This window comes from Lonchura striata, chromosome 4 (genome assembly GCF_046129695.1).
Source record: "Lonchura striata isolate bLonStr1 chromosome 4, bLonStr1.mat, whole genome shotgun sequence".
Lineage (NCBI taxonomy): Eukaryota > Metazoa > Chordata > Aves > Passeriformes > Estrildidae > Lonchura > Lonchura striata.
In genome coordinates this window covers 41679460-41700816 of record NC_134606.1, presented here as the reverse complement: position 1 = coordinate 41700816, position 21357 = coordinate 41679460, and the positions used below count along the sequence as shown (strand labels likewise).

The 21357-nt window shown below is 37.6% G+C and overlaps 1 long non-coding RNA gene across 1 annotated transcript in view; it reads left to right on the top strand.

The window, feature by feature from the left end:
• Window positions 1-21357, top strand: part of LOC144246224 (uncharacterized) — a 58633-nt gene that overhangs the window by 9314 nt on the left and 27962 nt on the right. Inside the window, exon 2 of the long non-coding RNA XR_013339892.1 lies at window positions 4711-4802. This is a non-coding gene — a long non-coding RNA (uncharacterized LOC144246224). The remainder of the gene's footprint in view (window positions 1-4710; window positions 4803-21357) is intronic.

The following is a 21357-nucleotide window of genomic DNA, read 5'->3' as shown; positions in this document are numbered from 1 at the left end:
GCTGCAGGAGGAAATGAGCACTAATGAGTTCTTAGAAGATTTTTATTATATACCATTGTGGTTCAGTTTTGGGAAGAATATTGATTACCTGAGATGTCATCCCTTTACAGCACAGGCTGGCTGGCCCTAACAGTTAAATAAGTGAGATGTTATTTGCCTTAACAATTTGTTGCAATTCAGAAGAAATATGGGCAATTAAAATGGACACTAAATGCTGTGGCAAGAGGTGCTTACCTAAGCCCAGCTTCCAGAGCTTTCAGGAACTAATTTTCCCCAGCAGGTCTGACATATTACAATCTGCCCTTGCTAATTATAAAGGCAGGCTGCCTTAAATAGTGCTGGGTTTGAATTGCCACAGGACTTTTTCTTTATAAAGAATATATTTATTTGGAGTGTGCAAGCACCGTGCACAAGCTGCACCCTGTGAACTCTGCTTTGCAGTAGGCAGCAGAGATAATGTGCTTATCAGGGAAGCTGGTGCTGGGAGTGCACTTTTCCTTAGGTTTGGTCTTATAGCTGTGGGAAAACTCTACTTAGAGATCCTTTGTTTTGAATCTGAATAGACTTGGGTTAATTTTGCTCCTTTGTTTGAATGTTATTACCGGGAATTTAATATTTCTTATTCTTCAGTTCTGTTGAGTGTGAATCTGCCCAGTTGAAGGTACCCTCTGGGCCCTGCAGCACAGGCAGCCAGCTGGGCAGGGAGACAGTACAGGAAGCACCACCAGGGAAATGGCCAGAGTGATCACTCCCAGACAGACCTGGCCTGGCTGTGTTTTCAGTGCATTTCAGGAAAGGAAGTAAACCCACTAGGGTGGGGTGACTTTACCCTTTCGTAGTATTAGAAAATACCTTCTTGTTGGAGTCAAATATATTGGAGAGAGAGTGAATTGTGCCTTCACAGTGAGAATGTGTCCCCTTCAAGATTCCCAGTTATATCCTGCAGCAGCCATGGCTGACTGCAGCCTTGTCAGCCACCCGTGCTCCTGGTGAGCAGCTGGTGCAGCCATCCCATGCTCATGATACCAGGTGACATGCAGACAAAAATGGAGATATTCATTGTCTTATTTGGATGTTGGGACAAATGGCTGGTACTATCTCATTTCCCTTTTGATAAAGGTGTTGACCATTTAAGGATCACAAAGTTAAGATTTGAATCAATGTTGTATCATTTGAAAGCCAAGTATGCCATGCACTGTCTTGTCCTTGTTAATCAGAAGAATATCTCATCAGACTGTATTGTTTTGATCACCCCTTTAGTATAATTCTCTGGGAAAGTTAAGATTATTTTCCTACCTTTTACAAATCAAAATAAGAAAGAAGACAAAGACCAGCAGCTGCTCTGTCTGCTATTAATCCAAGCATAGTTCTCTCCTAAAATGTAGATATAATGCCTAACTACAATTGCAAGAAGTCCTGCACCATGAAAACTTAATAGGTCATTGGCAAGTTTCACACCTCTCTGGCATGCCTGATTATCCTTCCTTAAATTTACTAAAAAGCTCTCAAATGGATTTTAGCCTCTGACTGCTTTTTTTTTCTGGACTTATCCTGCAGTTTTTGAGTTAGCACTTCTGGGGACTCGAAAGAGTGTGTTATAACATGATAAAAATCTAAATCATTTTGACCATGGCTTGCCAAGTGAAATATCCTTTCAAATGAACTTGGTTCATTGAAATATCAAACTCCAGATTGCTGAAGTATTGTTCGGTAATTGTAGAGAAGGTAAAATGGTTTGAATACAAGTTTAGCTCTTAAATACTGATTAGTCATCAGAGATGTCTCCAATTTTGACTTCACAACTTAGTCCTTTCCTGCTTCCCTTTGATTCTTGTAACCACTCTGAAGACTGAAAATGTCAGGGAAGCAGCTTTGTCACTAGCCAAAATGCAGCACAAAATTGGTTGCTCCGTGAGTTATACTGAGCAGTGTTATGTTCTGTGAGTAGGAAAAACCTATTATTGAAAATAAGTGGTCCCATGCTTTGGGAAAGAATAATTTAAAAGGATGATTAATTTATGAATTCTTTTCACTTTCATTTAAAATAAATTACTCTGGAGGCAATTAAGAATTTCTCTCTATGTAATAAGTTAAAGTGATGAATTGTGGTGGTCTAGAAATGGCTTAGATTTATTTTGGTCAAGTAAAGTCTATCAAATTAAAAGTTAATAATACATTTTCTAACAGTCTTTCAATAAATAAAGAAGCCTCAGTGGTACTGATAATATAAATGCTGTCTGTAAATGATTTATCTTCACCTCACTCTGAGGTCTTTGTCCACGACTTAAGTTCAACTTTTACATGATATTATTTCAGGAAGACAAACAATTGATGCTTTAGAGTCAATGAGTTATGGACAAAAGACATCCATTTGATGAATAGTTTTAACAAAAAAAAAGATATTAAAGAACTATATATAGTATTCAGGTTACCACTGAAAATACTCTAAGCAGTTTTGTTTTTCTGCGTTGCAGGTACTTAGCAATAGGCAGGAATTTAAAGCACAAGTTGCCTTGTGTTAAAGAGTTAAATTTTTTTCCAATTTGTCCTTTAATGGTATAAAGCCTGTGGAGAACCTCTATCACCAATTTCTAGTCCTGAAGCCTCTTACATCTTTTTTAAACACAAAATCCAACTAATGGTTTACTATGGAGTTAGTTTACTATTAATTAACTATAAGCCCAGAAGGATCTCGTAAAAAAAGCAGGATTCTACAAAAGGACTTGAACAGTATATTTCATCAACTCTCAGTTAATTCTCATTAACCTGTAGCTAAAGAAAAACTGAGGAGGTGCCCCAGCTAGCATGGTATTTGGGGTATTGTGGAGACATTCAGGTGTATTCCTGCTGTGAGCAAGGAGAGGACCCTTCAAGGAAAGCCGGAGACAGAAGACAGGACATGGTGGAGATGCTGTCATTCCTCCTTCAGCCTGATCCATGCCAGCTTATACTGGGTCCATGATATTCCATTCCCAATCTAAAATGTAAACTAATTACAGAGAACTTGATGATTATGAAGATGATAATAATGTAGTAATAGAAGAAATGTATACATGTATGTAATTAACACAGTGCAGTCTTAAAAGCAAATGATTTTTTTATTATAGAATATAAACCTACTTTATATATATAACTATGTTGTCCAAAGTTATAAGCTTGAATTGCAGTAAGTTTGAGGTGCATATTATTTATAAAGAGGAATTTAAGTGTTGAAATGCAGCAATTGAAATGTTTTTAAATAGTATTTTTACAATTCTTTTCGCAGTTGCTTTAAAAAGAAAGTGTTTTAGTTAAATATTTTTCAGTGTGTATTTCACAAAATCACAGGTTTTTCCCAAAAGATTCTGGATGCTGGTACTAAAGACCTACATTTTACAGGTTGCATTTACCAAAACGAAAAGGGCCATACTCAATGTTAACTGAGTACCCATTATTTTAATAGCAGAGCCACCACTTGATGTAAAAGTATTTAAAAAGGTGCATGGCTTTTTGTTGTATCCTGCTTTTATCTATCAAACCCTGTCAGTCTGTGGGGAAAAGAACGAATGCTTAAAAATATCTCAGTGCAGTGTAGATGAGCAATATGCTACATGTGAGCACATTTTTAAAAAATCTGTAGCTGGAATATAATATCACAATAAATTTGGGCACAAAGGTGATCAGAACTTTTAAGATCTGATTGTCTGGAAACTATCTCTAAGTGTATTTCACAGCAAGAGTCAACCAGGCTTTTTGTACAGAACAGGAAGTCAGACAAAAAATGCATCAATAAAAGATACTGAATAAACTGTACCACAGTGACATGTATCTGCTCTTAGAGTTTCAGGGATTAATTCAAACCTCAAACTTGTACCCTGTTACCATTTGTAACTTTGTCTGGTCTGATGTATGCCTGTGCATACACTTGGGCAGTAGCAGGGATGAAAATGGTATTCTGGAGTACTGTATGTAGGATAGAGGTGCTGGTTGAAATAGATCTCTGTGCAACTGCTGTGACAAGAGAATCAATTGCACTCGAACATAACTTAATATCAGGGAGTAGTGATATTATACATAGTATCTAAGTCTTATTTCCCACTACTTTTTCTTCAATCATCGTTTGATGCACTGTGTAAGAATGTAGCCATATAAAGGATGGTTAACAATGGGTAGCTGTGAAAACATCAACAAAAGGATTTTCTTATTCTTGTGCTGTTACATGCTAGCTTTCCTGAATAAGCAACTGCCTAACCAGAAAGCTCAAGCAGTCAGGGCTTCTGTGCCTTATTTTTAGTCTAAACCAACCCTCTTTCCTTGTCTTATCCCTATACATCCTTGTAAAAAGTCCCTCTCTAGTTTCCTTATAGGTTGCTTTTGCATACTGAAACTGTTTTTGTTTTAAAAGCTTTGCTTGGTCAATCAGAAAAAAACAAAAAGCAACAAATAATCCTCAAACACAGTAAACTCCCATGGTTTGGTTTTTATTTTATTCTGATCCTTTCCAGTTAGCTTTTTTGCCCTCAATGGTTCAAAAGTTGATTTTATTCACTTTCTGTGATCAGGAAGTGAGCTTTTGTTACAGTATTTCTTCTGTTGTGTCATGCTTCATATCTGGACTTTAGATTTAACTAAAATTGATTTGTTCTTTTCTATCCTATGTCTACATTATACCTGTTTCAAGAAGAAAAAATCTTAAGAGTGGCAACTGAAATTTTCCTCCCTGTGAAATAGGTATAGATTTCAAAGAGAGTGCTACACCTACAGAGATGTACAGACCAAGAATGTACAGAGGGTACCATCTCCAGTTGCACCTCCTTATGCAGGTAAGCATGATTACTTCAGAGATTCATCTAACTTTGTGGCTTCTAAATTGTGACTTCTCCTTTTGTTATTTCCTGTGCCCCCTGCTGATGCACAGAGTTCTGTGTGGCTTAGGACTCTGAAGACACTTCTGCCTCCACAGGCTGTAGTACTTTGCTGCTGTTATCCCTCTCTGTATTCCTCTGTTTCACTCAGTCTTGTTCTAATGAGGTTGTGGATAGGGTTCCTGAGTCTACAGCTGCCTGAAGGCTGTAAGGGCAACTGTCTCAGGCTGGCAGTACTGCAGTGTCTGAAAAAAAAAAACCAAAAAGGTAAAAAGATGCTTTACGTTGTTGTTACAGTGCTACAGTTCTTAAAATGGATTCCTTTTATTAAGTTAACATCATGGTAATGAGTGCCTTAACCACTGCCATAACCTCATTAACTTTTCTTGCTGTTGGTATAGAAGTACATATTTACAGTGTTCTGAAATAGCTAAGCAAGTTAAAAAAAGGTGAATATATCAAGAAAACCATGGAGGTTACTAGTATTTTACTTCTTTGAAATCAGGAACAGCGGTCATTAGGTAGGTTTTACATATTTTTTAAAGTAGTATGTGCACAGTCCAACTCAGGATATTTTATAATTCTACATGTGCATACTATTGAATTTTCTTTTGGATCTCTTGTCTTAAATCCTTTTATATTATCACCAATCTGTAATACATTTCAAAGTATTCAATGCAGGGGCTTTCTGCTGTTCTATTTGTGATTCTGTGACATATCACAGTTAATGCACAACTTTTATTGACTCATGCACTTGTCTATAAAATGGCAAGAAAGAGAATCATATATTTTTTTTAAAATTCATTAGTAGAAAAGGAGGTAAGAAGTAGGAGTCAGCACCATATGACCATTCTGCTATTTTTTTGATCTCTGATGTGTCCATACTTAATTGTTGCAATTATTCTTCAGTGGTGCCTTAGGATTATTTTACTAAATCTTCATAGAAGCTAACTATGGTCTCAAAAAGTTTTGTTTTAGCGGTAAAAATCTGTTTCAGGTGTAATGGCTGCAATGAATAGAGATCAAGATCTTGGCAAAATCTCTTTGGGATGTTTGACAGATTTCACTCTTTGCTAAAAAGCAGAAGACATGTCTTGCTAAAATGGTAGTATTTTACTCAGATTGTTCACAGATGTATAAGAACACAGGCTGTAAAGGAGTAAAGAATTAGGCATTCAGTTTTGATACTGGGCTGGTAAGATTATTTGCTCCTAGTAAGCTACACCAGGATATCACAATTTCAAATGCTTTGCAGTTTACATTTATTTTTTCCAAAGCAAAATTTTCAGTGCATGTTGTTATATATCATTTTAACTTTTGCTTACAGATTCATTGATCTTTATATTGAGGTAAACAGTGCAAAGAAAATGAGACTGAGATTTGGTGTCTGCTCATAATGAAATGCTATTTCCAATCCCTCTTCCACAGTATTAACTACATAATTTAGTGGTCAGACACCCAGTGGCACGACAGATTGTTTTTCTGAGCCAAAAGAAAAGTAAGAAATACTGCTATCTGGACATCGCATATCAAAAGGACCAGGACAATGAAGAGGAAGAAAATGATAGTATGTTCACAAACAAAAGTCCCAAATGCTTATTTTGTGGCTTTAAGGGGATGCTATGACAACACTCAGGTTGGTTTAACCTTACAGCATTTAAGAGATGACTCATAGCACCCTTTTTCTAGCTCCATATGAATGTGAGCTGTGTTCAGGATTTATGAGGTGATACACAGTAACTTTGCTTTCTGCCAGCACTGTCTTGGCCTTGGTTGAAAATCCAAGTTCTTTTTTGGCTAATGAAAAGATTTTGTTTGCCTTTAGTGCTTACATGGTATGCTAAAGTAGAGCAATAAGCAGAGCTTGTCTGGTTTGCTGTGAAGAGTTATGACAGTGTGAAGTGCTCAAAGATGAGATACTGTGGTCCAGATGCTCTTAAAAACATAAACAATGAAGATGAGTTTACTATCTACAGGAATTAAGCTATAACAGTCCAGTCTGGAGATATGGAACTGCAGAAAATAATTTAGGTGTCCCTGTGGACAAGCTGAACATGTGAAAGTGATGTATCCTCTCAATAAAGAAGGCCAACTGTATACTAGACTAAAAGCAAGGGCATGGAGAGCAGGTGGAGGGAATTATTATTTCCCTCTGTTTGGTGCTTGTGAGATTACATCTGAAATACTGTGTTCAGCTCTGGGCTCCCCAGTACAAGAAATACATAGATATACTGGAATGAGTCCAGAGAAAGGCCACTGGGGTGCTAGAACAAATCATGCACAAGGAGAGGCTGAGAGAGCTGGGATTCTTTAGCCTGAAGAAGAAAAGATGCTGTTGCTATCCTAAACTGTCTGGTGGGTAGTTACAGGGAAGATGAAGCCAAACTCTTCTGGTAGGTGCACAATGACAGAACAAGAGGCATCAGAGAGAAGTTGCAATGAGGTAAATCCAATTAAATAGTAGAAAAAATTTTGCCTTGAGCATGGTCAGACATTAACTCTGAGAGTGATTGTGTAATCTCCAGCTTCAAAGATATTCAGAACTCAAGAAGAGAACCTGAGCTAGGCAAATTTGATCTCATGAGAGTTTTTCAATCTGCTCTCCTTCTGATTCTTATTTTGTAGTCTGCCAGAAATGGTAGAAAATTTTACCCACAGATGTTATTCAACAAGAGTTTTGCCTTGAGTTTCAAAGGGGATATTTCAAAGCAACCTGATGTTGCTTTCAAAACCTTCTGTTTGTGGAAGCTCATTCCTGTCTCAGTTGAATGTAGCCATTATTTATCAGAGTGCACCAGAATGAAAAGATGTTCAGTGACTGTTGTTTGAGCCAGTAGCTCTGTCTCTCCAGACAGCTAAGAGAGAGAAAATGACTTTCCACCAATGGATGCATTAGAGAGGTCTGCTGTACATCTCAGTGTATGCCTTCAAACTTCAGCTTGCACCAGAAGCTAAGTGGGCTCACATGCCCTTGTGTTGAAGTTGACATTTTATGCTAGAGAGTGACAGAACAATTGAACTTTATTGCCATGTTTTTCCCTAGAATTTATGATAGTTTCTTCCATTAAGCAAAGATGTTCTATTTGTTAGTGTTTTGTTGTTGTTGTTATGTTTTTTGGTGGTTTTTTTTTTTTTTTTTGTTTTTTTTGGGTTTTTTTTTTAGGTAATAAGGTATTAGGAGCACTTGAAAAAATTGTAGAGTTCTTTAAAACTTTTCCCTTACATGGATTAAAATATAGGGTTATTTGTCCTTTTCGCACTGGCAAGGACAGAAGAAAATCACACTTTTTGTGGACTTATTCACCAGGAGGTGCATAATACACATAGGCTGATGGTGAAAAGTGTCATGTAAATTGATATTGTGCTTGAGCCCATCTGAAGCTTCTCCTCCTGCTTGCTGCTGCTTCTCAAAGGAAAGGCGAGCTTTTGTGCTGATGCCACTTTTGGTGAAGACCCCCGTCTCAATGAAAAATTATCCAGTTCCTGTCTTAAAGTAATGAATTTCTTGCATACAAAATCATTGTGATACTGTTTAATGCTTACCTGAATAATATTACCTGTCATTTTAACAATAACAGGATTATTTAATTTACATAATTTTCTGAGGAGAGTTGAAAGTTGCAGTACTAATGATAGAGATGAGAGTCATGTCCACATCATTTTTACATAGGAGATCACATAAAGATGAGACCTAAATGTGAAAAGGGACAAAATTCATTCACTTTTCGTAGCAGAATAATTAAACTTTTAGTGAACAGGTTATCACTGTATGATCTGATGTAATGAACAATTTCTCTTGTAACCAAGATGATTCTTTATTCTCTTTGCCCTTGTTTGTTTTGACAGAAAAACAAAGTAATTTTTATTAAAGGGGAACTTTTCAATTTGAGCAGTTTGAAGAGCTGTAAAATTGTTGTATATGAAGTGTGTGTTGTTACAGTGACTCCACCCTCCTGTTGTATTTGTTTCATTGCATATTTCACTAAAACCTGTTTTGTACTTGGGTGCTGCCTCTGCGCCCAGTTATGTGTCTGTGTAGCTAACAGATGCATCCCTTACTTTACAAGGGATGGCAAAAATTTTTATATATATTTATATTGTTTTTGTTTTAGTATTTTCTACAATATTTGTCAAACACATTTGTCAAGCACATGCTTTAGATCACAGCTTCACAGACTTAGGCCCAGTTTTGTAACTCTTCACTTTCCTAAATTCATTTTTTACTCAATTGTTTGCTAATAATTCAGTTAAATTCTAAAGGTTTCATGTGGGACTCATAATGTATAAAGTACTATATGCCTCAGAGGTATTCATACTATCTGCACTAGATAATTTTCATCAGCTATCTTAATCAGTAGTTGGGCATGATGACTTCACAGTGTTGCCATTAAGTAGCTGAGAGTGGGCGTTATCAACGTTTCATGGTTTTTAGAGATATTTATCTGGGTTTTTTTTCAGATTCTAAATTGGATCTTCGTCTGTACACTTTAAACTGCAATGAATATGTTAGATTTAAAGGAATATAAATGTCACAATCTGTCTTCTTTATTCAGAATTCCCAAACCTGAGAAGAAACAGAGTGAGAAGGGTGTCTTTGAGTGTGCCCAGATGTCATGGGTTGACCAGTCAGCATCTAAGCACCCACCTAGCCACTCACCCCACAGTGGGACAGGGGGGAGAATTAGAAGAGCAAAGGCTGGCAAACCCTGAAAGCTGCTGCATGTGCAAGCAGAACAGCAAATCAGAAATATAGTCACTATTTGTTGTTGGCAGCCCAATGTCTGTCCAATTCCTGAAAAGCAAGCATGCACAATGGTTGCTTGGGAAAATGAAAGCCATAGCCAAACCCTTGTCCTCCTCCTCCTTTCCCTGAGATTTTATTGCAGAGCATAATGACATATTGTAGGAAACATCCCTTTGGTCAGTTTGGATCCAGTGTCCCAGCTGTGTCCCTTTCCAACCTCCAGCCTACTTGCTGAGGTGGGCAGAGCAGTGAGAAGAAAACCATGGTGCTGTGAAAGTCAGAACACTTGTGTGTTTATAGCACTGGTATAATCATAAGTCCAAAATACAACATGGTATGGGCTCTACTCCAGGATTAACTCCATCCCAGCTAGACCCAGCACACCAGGGAAGCAGCTTTTATTCAGAGGAATAGGTTGCTTTACCTCTCCCTGTAGTAAAGTTATTAGTGAGAAAAAATAGCAAGGTATATAGCTTATAAATATGTCTGCTGAAAACTCTGCTTCGTTTTTGCTTCGTGTATGTTAGACTAAAAGAAGAGAACCGTATAAACATATATGTACTTATTAAAAAAATAAAAAATTGATGGATTGTTCTTGAGCTCTGTGACTGTGCCACAATTAAGGAGCTTACACCGTTTTCAGCCTTGCTGTTTTCCACTTTTTTACATCAAAATCAATATTAGTTGTCAATGTTTAATTAGTATATTTTATACACATACATTTCACATTCTGAATTGCCTTCAGGTAATTTCTTTTTTGATTATATCTTATATTACAGTGATTTGTATAGAATTTCTCAAAATAACAGATGAAGGTTAAAAAAAAAAAAAAAGAAACAATTGATTAATCAATGTTTTCCCAAAACTAACCCACTGAGGAATTTCTGGTTTTCTGTTAGCACTGGCAGCAAAGGAGGAGAAGAGAGAAAATAATAGATCAAATGCTGTGCTTCTGTGCATGAAGTTTTGTTTTTATGTGAACATCCACTTTATGGTAGAATGAATTTAGCTTGGTTTGCAGGAGCAGGAAAGGTCAAGGATGTATACAGCTTTGACTTAGAATGCTTTCTTAGCTAGCTGCACTTAAGGCCTGGCAGGAGGCTACCATGCATGACTTCTGTTGATGCACAGTCACTTCTTGTGCTTGTGAATATTTTGTGCTCTCAAAAATGAGGCTAAGTCAGATGTTTTTAGAGAGAGATGGGAAAAAATTTGTCATTTTGGTGATGTAAAGGCCATAATGCAGAGAACAGACTCTTAGACTGTTCTTAATCCCTCTCAGTTCCCACAAACACACTTTCCCATATCACTAAACTATCGTGTGGTTTCAGCAGTGAGTTTTGCCTGATTTTGTAGAATCAGGCGTAGAAATCAAGTAGAAGCAACATCTAGTGCAATATTGTTGACTTCAGTATTCATTTCTTGCCTGGTTTTTCTTATTTGCTGAACTTATCTCTGCTGCAGTTTTCTGTCTCTGTGAGAAGGAAGTAATCTAAGACAATCCTGCCTCTAGCCAGACTTTTGCATGGAAACCTAAAACAACTAAAATGTCTTATTTTGCTAATAACAGTCCTTCTTGGGTTCTAGCAAAGCTAGTGCAGTATTTGTCCAACATCAGTGTGCTAACTTTATAATAGTAGTCTGATTCCCTGAGATGATGATGAAAACTAATATTAAAGCTATGCAAATTTTGGAACATAAAGGATACATTTCAGGTGGCCATGCATAACTGAGCCTTTGGTATTTGGGCAAAGAGTTGATTTGCATATTTGAATATATTTTGCACCTTATTTGATCACTAACTAATCAGTGCATACAGATGGCAATCGGATTTCTGATCTGAATACACAAATAGTACCTTGTGAATTCAATCAAGGGCTGTGAAGCTGCAGATGGGGAGCCCTACTCGGAGTGAAAAGTTATTAATATATCTCCTATGATTATGAAAGTAGAGGAAACAGGATTTTTTTTCATTAGTACTTTGAAAGGACTTGCTAATTTATTCATAAGTGGAAGACAGTTGAGAAAGTAAAAATTGGCTGTGGACTGACTCCAACTCCACTTCCCAATTTTTATTTTTAAACTTTATCTGCAAGAGTGCTGTAAGCCTTATCACTTACTGAGGAGCAAATGAATGGTGTGAGTACTTTCAATACTTTCAGAGTACTTTCAAAGATTTTTTCCATTTCTGTCCTTCACTTTCCTTAGGGAAAAGAAGAATTGCTGTGGATGCTATGTGAAGGTGCCCACATAGGCTTGCATATTCCAGGGAAGATCACTGAGTTTATAGCACTGGTAATTATTTTTGCTTCCTAATTGCTGTAAGGTTTCATAGCAGTTAAAGAATCTATATGGATGAGTCTGAAATCTGAAGAGCCCACTTGGTGTTTTCTTGTCTTTCTCCTAATTTTTAATTCTGTGTTAATAGTTGAACAGGTAAATTCCAAATGAAAGATGCCCCTGCCCATTGCAAAGAAGTTAGATGGTCTTTAAAATATTTTCACCTTAAGAAATTTTGTGATCTATTAGAACATCAAGCAACTTTTATATGAACTTAAGATTTCTCTTGTAAAACATTGTATTTTTCTTCTGTATTTCAGCAGCTTATGAGAGATACATTACCCAGCTTTACTTATCAGTCATGCAAGTAGCATTCTTTAAAAATTTGGTAAATTGTGAGCTTAAATACACTGTGACTTGTAGAGCTGCTTTGTGTCCAATCTTGTTGTTCAGTGGTCCATAGCCATTTCAGCCTTGGAAGTTATTATTTTCCATGAATGCTGTCAGCTGTAAAACTCAAGCTATTGACCTATCAGCAGGCTTCTTCCTGAAAACAATTCAACTTCAGAACCCTGTTCTTTCAAGGAATTTGACTTTTAACTGGCTTGACCTTCGATTGACTCCCCAGCCTGCCCTGCACAGAACTGGAATTTCTGTAATGGTAACATCATTAAGAATGCAATTTCCTTTCCCTCTGAAATATCAGCTACATTGGCAAAAGCCTTTGTACAAGTTCTTTCATATGTGCAAAAAGCTGCTGTTGGAGGGAAAATGCTGGTGTTGCTTCTTGCAATAGGGTGTTCATTAGATATGGTGCAGTGATAAAGTACCACGGTCCCTGCATTCAGTGAATCTACTGGACTGTCTCTTATGACTAGAAAGGTTTTAATCCAGCATTGTAATCCTGGCCAGCATTTTAACATCTGTGTATTTTACTGAAAGATGCAATTGATATGAAAGCTGTATTTTTGTTATCTTTTATGTTGCAAATCAGGCTGCTGCTGATTTTTAAATTGAAGTATTGTGTAGCTGTTTCATTACTAGTTTACTCAGCAGCATCTTGCAACAAGATTATTTTTAATATAAGAATTATAAGAGAAATGGGTTTTATGTTTTGTTATTTAATTTACATTCCTATTAGATGGAGTAATCAGGTAGACTAAGGCAGCTTCTTAAAATAATGAGATTTTCTTATCAGAGTAGACCTTTATTTTAAATTAATCATTAATCTTGTAGTTAAAGCACTGATTAGAAATATTCTTTGATTTGCATTCCTTTGTCTAAATTTGATTTAGGACAGAGGCTATTATAAAAGAGGTTGACAAACCTATTTATTATAAAAAATAATATCTCTGGTATCTTGTATATCCTTTGCTATTCATCATCTGTGCTCTGTTTTACTTATTGGACCTAACCTTTCAAGCTCTGAGACAAATTGGTTTAATATTTTCCTTTTCAATAACTCAAGAACTGTGGGACTAGTCAAATTTGAAATACTCAGTCTGCATCTTCAGAGGTGAGTGCTTGGAACTCTGGCTTTTGGGGCTCTGCACAGGCCTTTGCTGCCCCTGTTGGCTTTGCTGTGGTGACCACATTCTGCACAGCCTAGGGCAGGGCAGACACACTCTGCAGTGCCTGTGCAGGGCTGGGTTTTGGGTTTTGGGAGGAGGCAGCTGCTGTGTGTGAACTTGCTCCTGCTGGTAGCACAGCCCAGCAGTGCAAGGACCTGCTTTTCCACCTCTGGGGAGCAGAAGGCTTCACGTTCAGAGGTGTGAAACTTAAAAGATGTGGAATCACTGTAAAAAATGAACTCTAGAAATAGTTACAGAAAACTGTCTGTTAGATTATATATATATATATATATATATATAAAAGACTCAAATATTAGCACACATTTTTATGCTCTGCTGTTTGAAATCCTTTTTGTCATTCAATTTTAGGCATATATGGGGCTATTAAAGAAGTGCAGTGAGTCACAACTGTAGCAAAGCAAGCTTGATGTGAGTGTCCAGTAATGGGCTGTGACAGGTCACTGTTTCTACTCTGTCCACCTCTCATCTCTTTAATTGCAGGTAGGGTACTCTTTGCATCTTCAGGATAAAGGCTTCTGTTCCTATGCAAAAGTATAAGGCTTTCCGTGTTTGCCCTTCTTTCTTGCTTGTTTGCTTATACTGTATTTTGCTCTTTGCTTGAAGGAAATACAAAGTATAATAATAATCTGTTCTCTTAATTCAGAGGACAGGCACCCACCAGAAGTTTGCAATTGATCTCCCTTCCCCTCTCTCCACTTGACCAGACACATTTCAGAACTGAAGCTTCTGCTTTCATAAGTTTTAGAAAAAAATGACTTCTCTTACCCAAAATTAAAGGCTCTAAATATAAAAAATGGTTCCCTTATGAAATCTCCCGAAGATGCTGCAGGGAAAGTCAGAAGATTTTCATGTGACTGTAAACATCTAATTTCTCCATTGCTGAGCAGCCCACCAGTATAAAATATTTATCTCTTAAGCGGTTATCAGCTAAAATGGAAAAAAAAATCTTTGTGGTGGCATTTCAGATGCGAATTGTATTTAGGAAACATATCTCTTAATCAGAATGCTTGTTGAAGAGTCTGAAGAGCAACATTTTAAAATCTAATATAAAATAGCAGTTCATACCTGTAAATTATGATTTTTTTTTTGTCATTACTCTCTTCCTTTTGTGACTTTGAAACTTTGCCTCAAGGTCAGGTTAGAAAAGAATTGTACATAATCAGTCATAGGTTCCTGAAATTCAGTGTTTACAGGCAGAGTTATAAACACCAATTTATAAAAGATTTTGATAAAAAAGATGTACCACTCTAATGCTCCAGACCAAAGGAGGATATGGAAGTGATGATTGCCTGAAAGAGTAAACATCTCCTTTGTGCAAAACTGTGAACAGTAGTGCATTATAAATCAAGAACTTTCAGGTGGTGCTCCATCTTCTCTCTGTCATGAACATAAAGACCACTTAACAATGACTGCAGATATTCCATGCAGGAATTTAGAGTGGTAGGTTGGGTTTTCTTTCTTGGAGTATCGGTGGCACACGTTGTCTCAATTGTTTCTTTTGTTAAGTTGCATTGATAGATCTTTCATTGACATGAGTTCCACAGATCTGTGTTAGTTCTGCAGGTGTGTGCTAGACTGGGCTGTGCTTTGTTACACACCCAAGTAATGAGATCCCAAAAGCAGAAGAAATGTGTTTTCAAGTCAAGCGGTCAATGAGTATTTCTAAGCTAATTTAATACTTCTTTTTAAGACTAGGCTATTTTGTGATGAAAATAATACTAAAATTTGACATTATTTTTTTATTTAATTAAGTTTTAGAGCTATAGGAAACCTGTAGGAGAACTAGAGCTCACCTTCCCTCGGGATGCCTTTCCTAGAGATTCTTTCCTCATGGTGGCCATGTCTGGGTTCCTTGTTTAAAACCATACACTGAACTAGGACATTTGTGTACCTTGGTTGTAGCTGAGGGCTTTGGCTTGTGTAAAAAACTGCTGATTATGATTGGACTTGTTAAGTAATGTTTTTTGCTAATTTTTGTGTTGTCCTGCTTTTGCTGGTTCACCCAGTGTTACAGAGCTCAGAATTTGATATCTTTTGTTTGGTCAGTGAGGTTTTTTTTATACTCTTCACTGTTGGTTTCATGTCAGATAATGATAATTTCTGGTGCTTGAGTACCTTGCGTGCAAAAGGCTTGATCTGGCACCATTAATTGGAGGTGGAAGCTGTGTGCTTTGTGAATCTAAGAAAACACTGGGAAGCACAAAAGTAAAAAGGAATAGGGTGGTCATTCTCTGCATCCAGCTGCAGAGAGCTGCCACAGGATGTGTGATGACTGGCTGTGTCATGGCTCACAGTGACAATTCCTCAGAATTCACGCTCGTGGCAATGAGTTTACCCACTGGTGATGTGACTGCCCCCATAGCAGAGTGTTTGCTCTCAGGCCAGAAACTTGTCCTGTTAGCTTAGTCTTAGATTTCAGTTTACAGCCTGCTCGTCTTCAGAGATGGCAGTAAATTCTCTTGAGGGAGTGCAGAGATGGTGTTCCAGAGGCCCAACTTCCATCTAATCCCTCCCTAGCCTTAAGCCACTTAAACTTGTCTTACTCTGGCTCAGAGCTTCATGCTAATGCAACACAGAAAGGATTGGTTTGTTATGCTGTGCTAAAAAAATTTATCTGCTTTAAAAGGAAAAAAAGAAAAGAAAAGAAAAATTAAAAAACCCACAAATGGTATCCACGATTTTTAAATTACAGGAAAAATGGTTTAAAAATATCAGGACTTGGATTTTTTTGTATGTACTACTTTTCTGTGTTCACTTCTATACACTCACTGGGAATTATTTCTGCCTACGGCTGTTTTGTAATATAGAAAATCTTTCTGCCATAGTATCTTTATACTTTCCTGTAAAATAGTTTTGAGCAGTATTTTTGTACTTTCCTACGTTATGATGCATTGTGGATTTCTTCTTAGAGCGAGCTTTAACAAAATAGAGTTGTTTTTCAGATTTCAGGCGAGATCAAAAAGTTGGAAGCAGTCATGGAAGCTTTTAAAATGTTGCAGTGGGCCTCTCAAATCTGGAAATATATTTGGAGGAAAAGGGAATAAAATCAGGGAAAAAAAAGCAGGCAACTGATACTGGCAGCATAAGTCTTCACTGGGAAGGGAGAAAAGAAACCTGGGGCAGGCAGCACAGGGAGACAAGCTGACTGTCTCAGCACCTGTGAATGAGTCTGCTTCTGGGAGGAAGGGGTGGGGGATTGTTGGTTTAGAACTGAGTTCTGGCAACAGTACTCTGCAGAATAATATGTGAGGATGGATCAACAGTGGGATGAAAGACTAGCCAGATGGATCATTGATTTGTGATCCATAAAGAGTTCCTAGGCCAAACCTAAAGAATGTAGGGTGACAAATGCCTTCCTGAGGATGTAGGTATAAGAACAAGAAATGCCCAGTAAACTGCCTGCAAAGCTTCTAATGTCTAGGTTTGAACTGTATGGGAAAGAAAAGGTCTCCTGGAGGACCTGTGGAGATAGCATTGCTCCAATGGATAAACACTGCAGAGGTGGTCTCAATTGGAGTCTCAGATGCTTCTGCAATCCTATCAGAACTATATTTTCTGATTGCCTGACTTCTTTTTCTAGGTAAATATAGAAAATCTCCTTTGTCTAATAAAAACTCAGAAAGTTATACTAAAATGTGGGAGATATTTCCATTTCTTGGGAAGTAAGATTAAAGAGAAAAAAAGATTTAATTTAGGATGTTGCTTTGTGCCTTACTACATTTCTGCTAGTGTGTATATCCTGCTTCTTACAATAAATTTAATAGAACAGAAATGGTTCATTATCATGCTAGGCATTGTCTTACACAGATGTGACCATACTGATACCATAATACCATAATGTGACCATTCTGATTATTCTAAAAATCATCCACAGTTCCTGATTTTGATTAGTATAGTTGCTGGTGGATGTGATTGCAAGCAACATTTGCATTTGTTTGGAGTTTTGGAGTTCAAACATCTTAACTGCAATCTGCAATTTGGAGAGAAATGTTAAGACATATCACTTAAATATCATGTCTGTTTTAATTACAGAGGCTCCCCAATTTACTATGAAGTTGTAAGATTATGGGACTATTTAAGATCTCTGTATTATCTCTGTTCCTTTGAACTCTTTTACCCAGCTGTTCATGCAGAAATGCTTGTGTCTTTCAGGGTGAATTTTTCTTTTCTTTTGCTTAGTTTTGCTTTGTGGAACCCAGCCTCTGAGATTTTTGGATAGTTGTGAAAAGCATCTTAGTTTCAGTGGTAAATTGTTGTTTTGTTCTGACCGGTCTGGGGATTAGTATATTTTCATTCTCCTACTGGTGCGTTGAAAAAAAAAAAAGTTTTTATGGCAAAATATGCAATTAAGAGGTAAGCAGTTAATTTTCATTGTTTATTCCTTCAAATGAAAAATGTCCTCAATATATTTTGTCATTAGGATCTTTGCATAGATCAGGACAACATAGACACCCATGAATAATATTTGGTCTAATTGTGCATTTATTCATCATGTGAACCACACAAGGCCTGTTGTTTTTTGTTTGGTTTTTTTTTTTTATTTTCTGGAAAATGAGGTTTTTTTATCCCTAGGCCGCTGCTTTCTCCTTTTTCATGATCATCCAATATACTACTATGTAGGCAGGTTATTGATCATCATTCTTTACTCTTTGGGAAAATATTCTATGTGTACAGTGGGCACAAAATTCCTCAGTAAATGAACTAGATGTGCTACTGCTATTTTCTCCCATAAATCCAGACCTGCTGGAACAAACCTCAAATTAAATTTCCATTATCAAATCTGCACAGAAAAAAACCCCAACCTTTGTCTGCCAATTGCTATTATAAACAGGCATGCTGAGAAGCCAGAAGGCTGCAGTAGGAAAGGACTGGCTTTCTATTAAGTGGCTGGTCTTCTGCAGTGGGAGTCCTGCATAATCATTCTAGCATATGATTTTCTCTTTTTGATGGAAATTCAGAATTCTGCTTTATTATCCAGTAAATTATATTAAGTGTGAAATAATTCTGTATTGAAATAGAACAGTTTAAAGGTATTTGATAGGACAGCTACAACAGTGTAGCTAAGAAATAAAATGTGGATTGAATTGAAGGGGAGGAATTGTGCCCTTTAGTTCATATTTTAACACGACGAGTGTCAGGCTACTAATGCATCCATCTCCTTGTTTTCATGGTTTACAATTGATAGGGTCTCAAGAACATTGGGTAACTCTTACCCCTTATTTGAGCAGGATGAGTTTCAATATCCTGAATACTGGCATATTGTCCTCTGTTGGTCCTAAGGCAAACCAGAGCACGTGATGCTGGTTAAGTCTGTGTGTCAATGCTGGTTTATGGAACTGGTGTGGAAGTCAGTGAAGGTTTGAAAATTGAAGGGTGGTGGGGATTTTGTCTTTTTTATTTTTTTTTAATCTTACTGTAGAGGAGCCTGCTTGACATCTGAAATAGGAGAAATAAACATTCAGAAAAAACTAGTCATTCTATTATTCTTAGTAATTGCATGAATGCATCATAAATATGCCAAATTATGTATTTTTTTTAAATTTAAGTAGCCATAGGTAAAATTACATACTGTCTTAAGGGTGAAAATTAAAGGTGTTGCAATTATTCAGTAGCTGTAGTAAGAGTGGCTCAGAGTTGCACAGCAGTATATTCCTCACCTACTAGGAACAGATTCACACATGCTCACTTGTTTTATAAAAAGTGAGCATGTGTGAGCCTGTTCCACATGCATAAGCATAACATAAGCATTTGATTTTCCAGGCAGTCTCTTGGGAGATTAGACTTGGCCACAGCAGTAGCCTTAGAAAGTTTTCTTGATCTCCTTGCATCTGGTAAGTGTTAATATGGATCAAAATAAAGACTTGTTTACATAGTACATGTATTATAGTACATTACATAGTATATGTCTTACCTCAGAAATGAAAGCAGAGGTTACAGCAGCCCAACTATCCCTGGATTTTTCAAGCACATGCTGGCCTGATGCCTCTCTGTGATTCATTTTCTTTACTCATGCATCTTTTTTTGCCTGTCAGGGAAAATCTAGTAGAGATAGTTGTACCTGTTTCAAGTGCAAAGATCATATAAAGTGCCAGCACAAAGCTTTGAACAAGTTTGTAAAACCATTGTAAAATATCACCTTTGCATTTTAAAATTATAAGTATGTGACTATAAGTCTTTTGGCATGTCTCTCAAGTCTGATATGCTGTCTTCTTTGCAGCATATCTGTGTGGGAACTCAAAATGTCTCTCAGACATTTTTAGAGGTTCCAGGCCTTGGTCAGAAGCATTCTAGACCCTGGCAGACAGCTGAAAAACAGCTGTGATTTTGAGTTTGAGCCATGGAATGAATTACCAACTTTGGAGGTGGAACGAGCAATCACAAAAGGTTAGATAGTATAGTATAAGTAGTTACAAAGTAGAGGGGAAATTTTTTTAGTACTGTACAGGGGGGTTTTAACACATGTACAGGGGGGTTTTCACTTTGTACATGGGGGTCAGAAGTTCTAAGATGGAGGAAAGTGGGCTGATCCTGTTCTTCCTCCTTCTTCTTCCTTACCTCCATGTTCTTGGTGATGTCGGCACTCGCAGATTGGTTTAGAGTAGAAAAACACTTGGCAACGTAGGTAGTAGGTATTGGGGAATAATTGTAAACATGTTATACGTAATATATCTTATAAAAGATAGCAGCAGCCCTGGGCGGAGAGAGAGACGAAGAAGACAGCAGATAGAGAGGATGTCAGGGTGTGTGTGTGCCTCTACCCAGGCCACTGATCAAATAGCTGCAGTCCAAGAACATAATCTGTTAGATAACTAGCAATAAACTGCCTTGAGACCGAACAGCTAAGCCTGCGGAGTTTTTCTTTGGAAGCACGGGTTGGAGGAGGAATTTCACCACCACATGAGGACCCAAAGCAAGGCTGGGGTTCTCACATATCTGCACACAGACATGTCTCCCATGTTCACCCTAGCTGCCACTCTGGTCAGTCCTTTTGTGCTCTCAGTGATTTCCCAGTGCTCTGACTCCCCTGAAAGGCCACGGCAAACGGTGACTTCTGCATGTGACCCGTGTCTGCAGCCCTTTTAGCAGCAGGGCTACAGATGGAATGAAACTCCCTTGTGAGACCCCACCTGCATCACTGTGTCCAGCTCTGGGGCCTTCAGCACAAGAAGTGCCTGGACCTGTTAGAGAGCATCTGGAGGAGGGGCACAGAGGTGGTCAGAGGTATGGAGTACCTCTCCTTGAAGACAGTATGAGAGACCTGGGGTGTTCAGCTGCATGAAATGCTAGCTTTGTTCTTATAAAAAAGAGAGATGGGGCCTTTGTATGCAGGCAGATAGTGACAGGACAAGGGGCAGTGGCTTTAAACTGAAAGGGGACAGGTTTAGTCAGATCTTAGGAAGAAATTTTTTTTACCATGAGACTAGTGAGGTACTGTAACATGTTGCTCAGAGAAGTTTGGAATGCCCCATCCCTGGAAGTGTTCAAGGCCCTGAATAGCTGGGTCTAGTGAGTTGCATCCCTGCCCACAGCAGGGGTTTGGAACATTAAGATGACCATTAAGGTGTCTTCCAACATAAACCTTTGTGATTCTATGCTTCTATATTGATTATTTGGGACTGTAATACCAATTATTTGGGAAAAAGTTCAATGCCATTTGGGCATACAAGACACACCAACTTGTTTGCAGTCCCAAAGTTTAAATTCAGACAGGAAAGCATATATCAGTATTTTATTTGTGAGAACCGGCAAGCTCTGTGCAGTAAGCATGAGATTATTCATATGTAGAAAATTTATCTCAACACTTTCAATTATACTTTAGACATGTAGTTAAAGTAAGTGCGTCAATATTTCAGTGGGTTGAGCATCATATAATCTTTCAAGCATTCTGATAAATCCA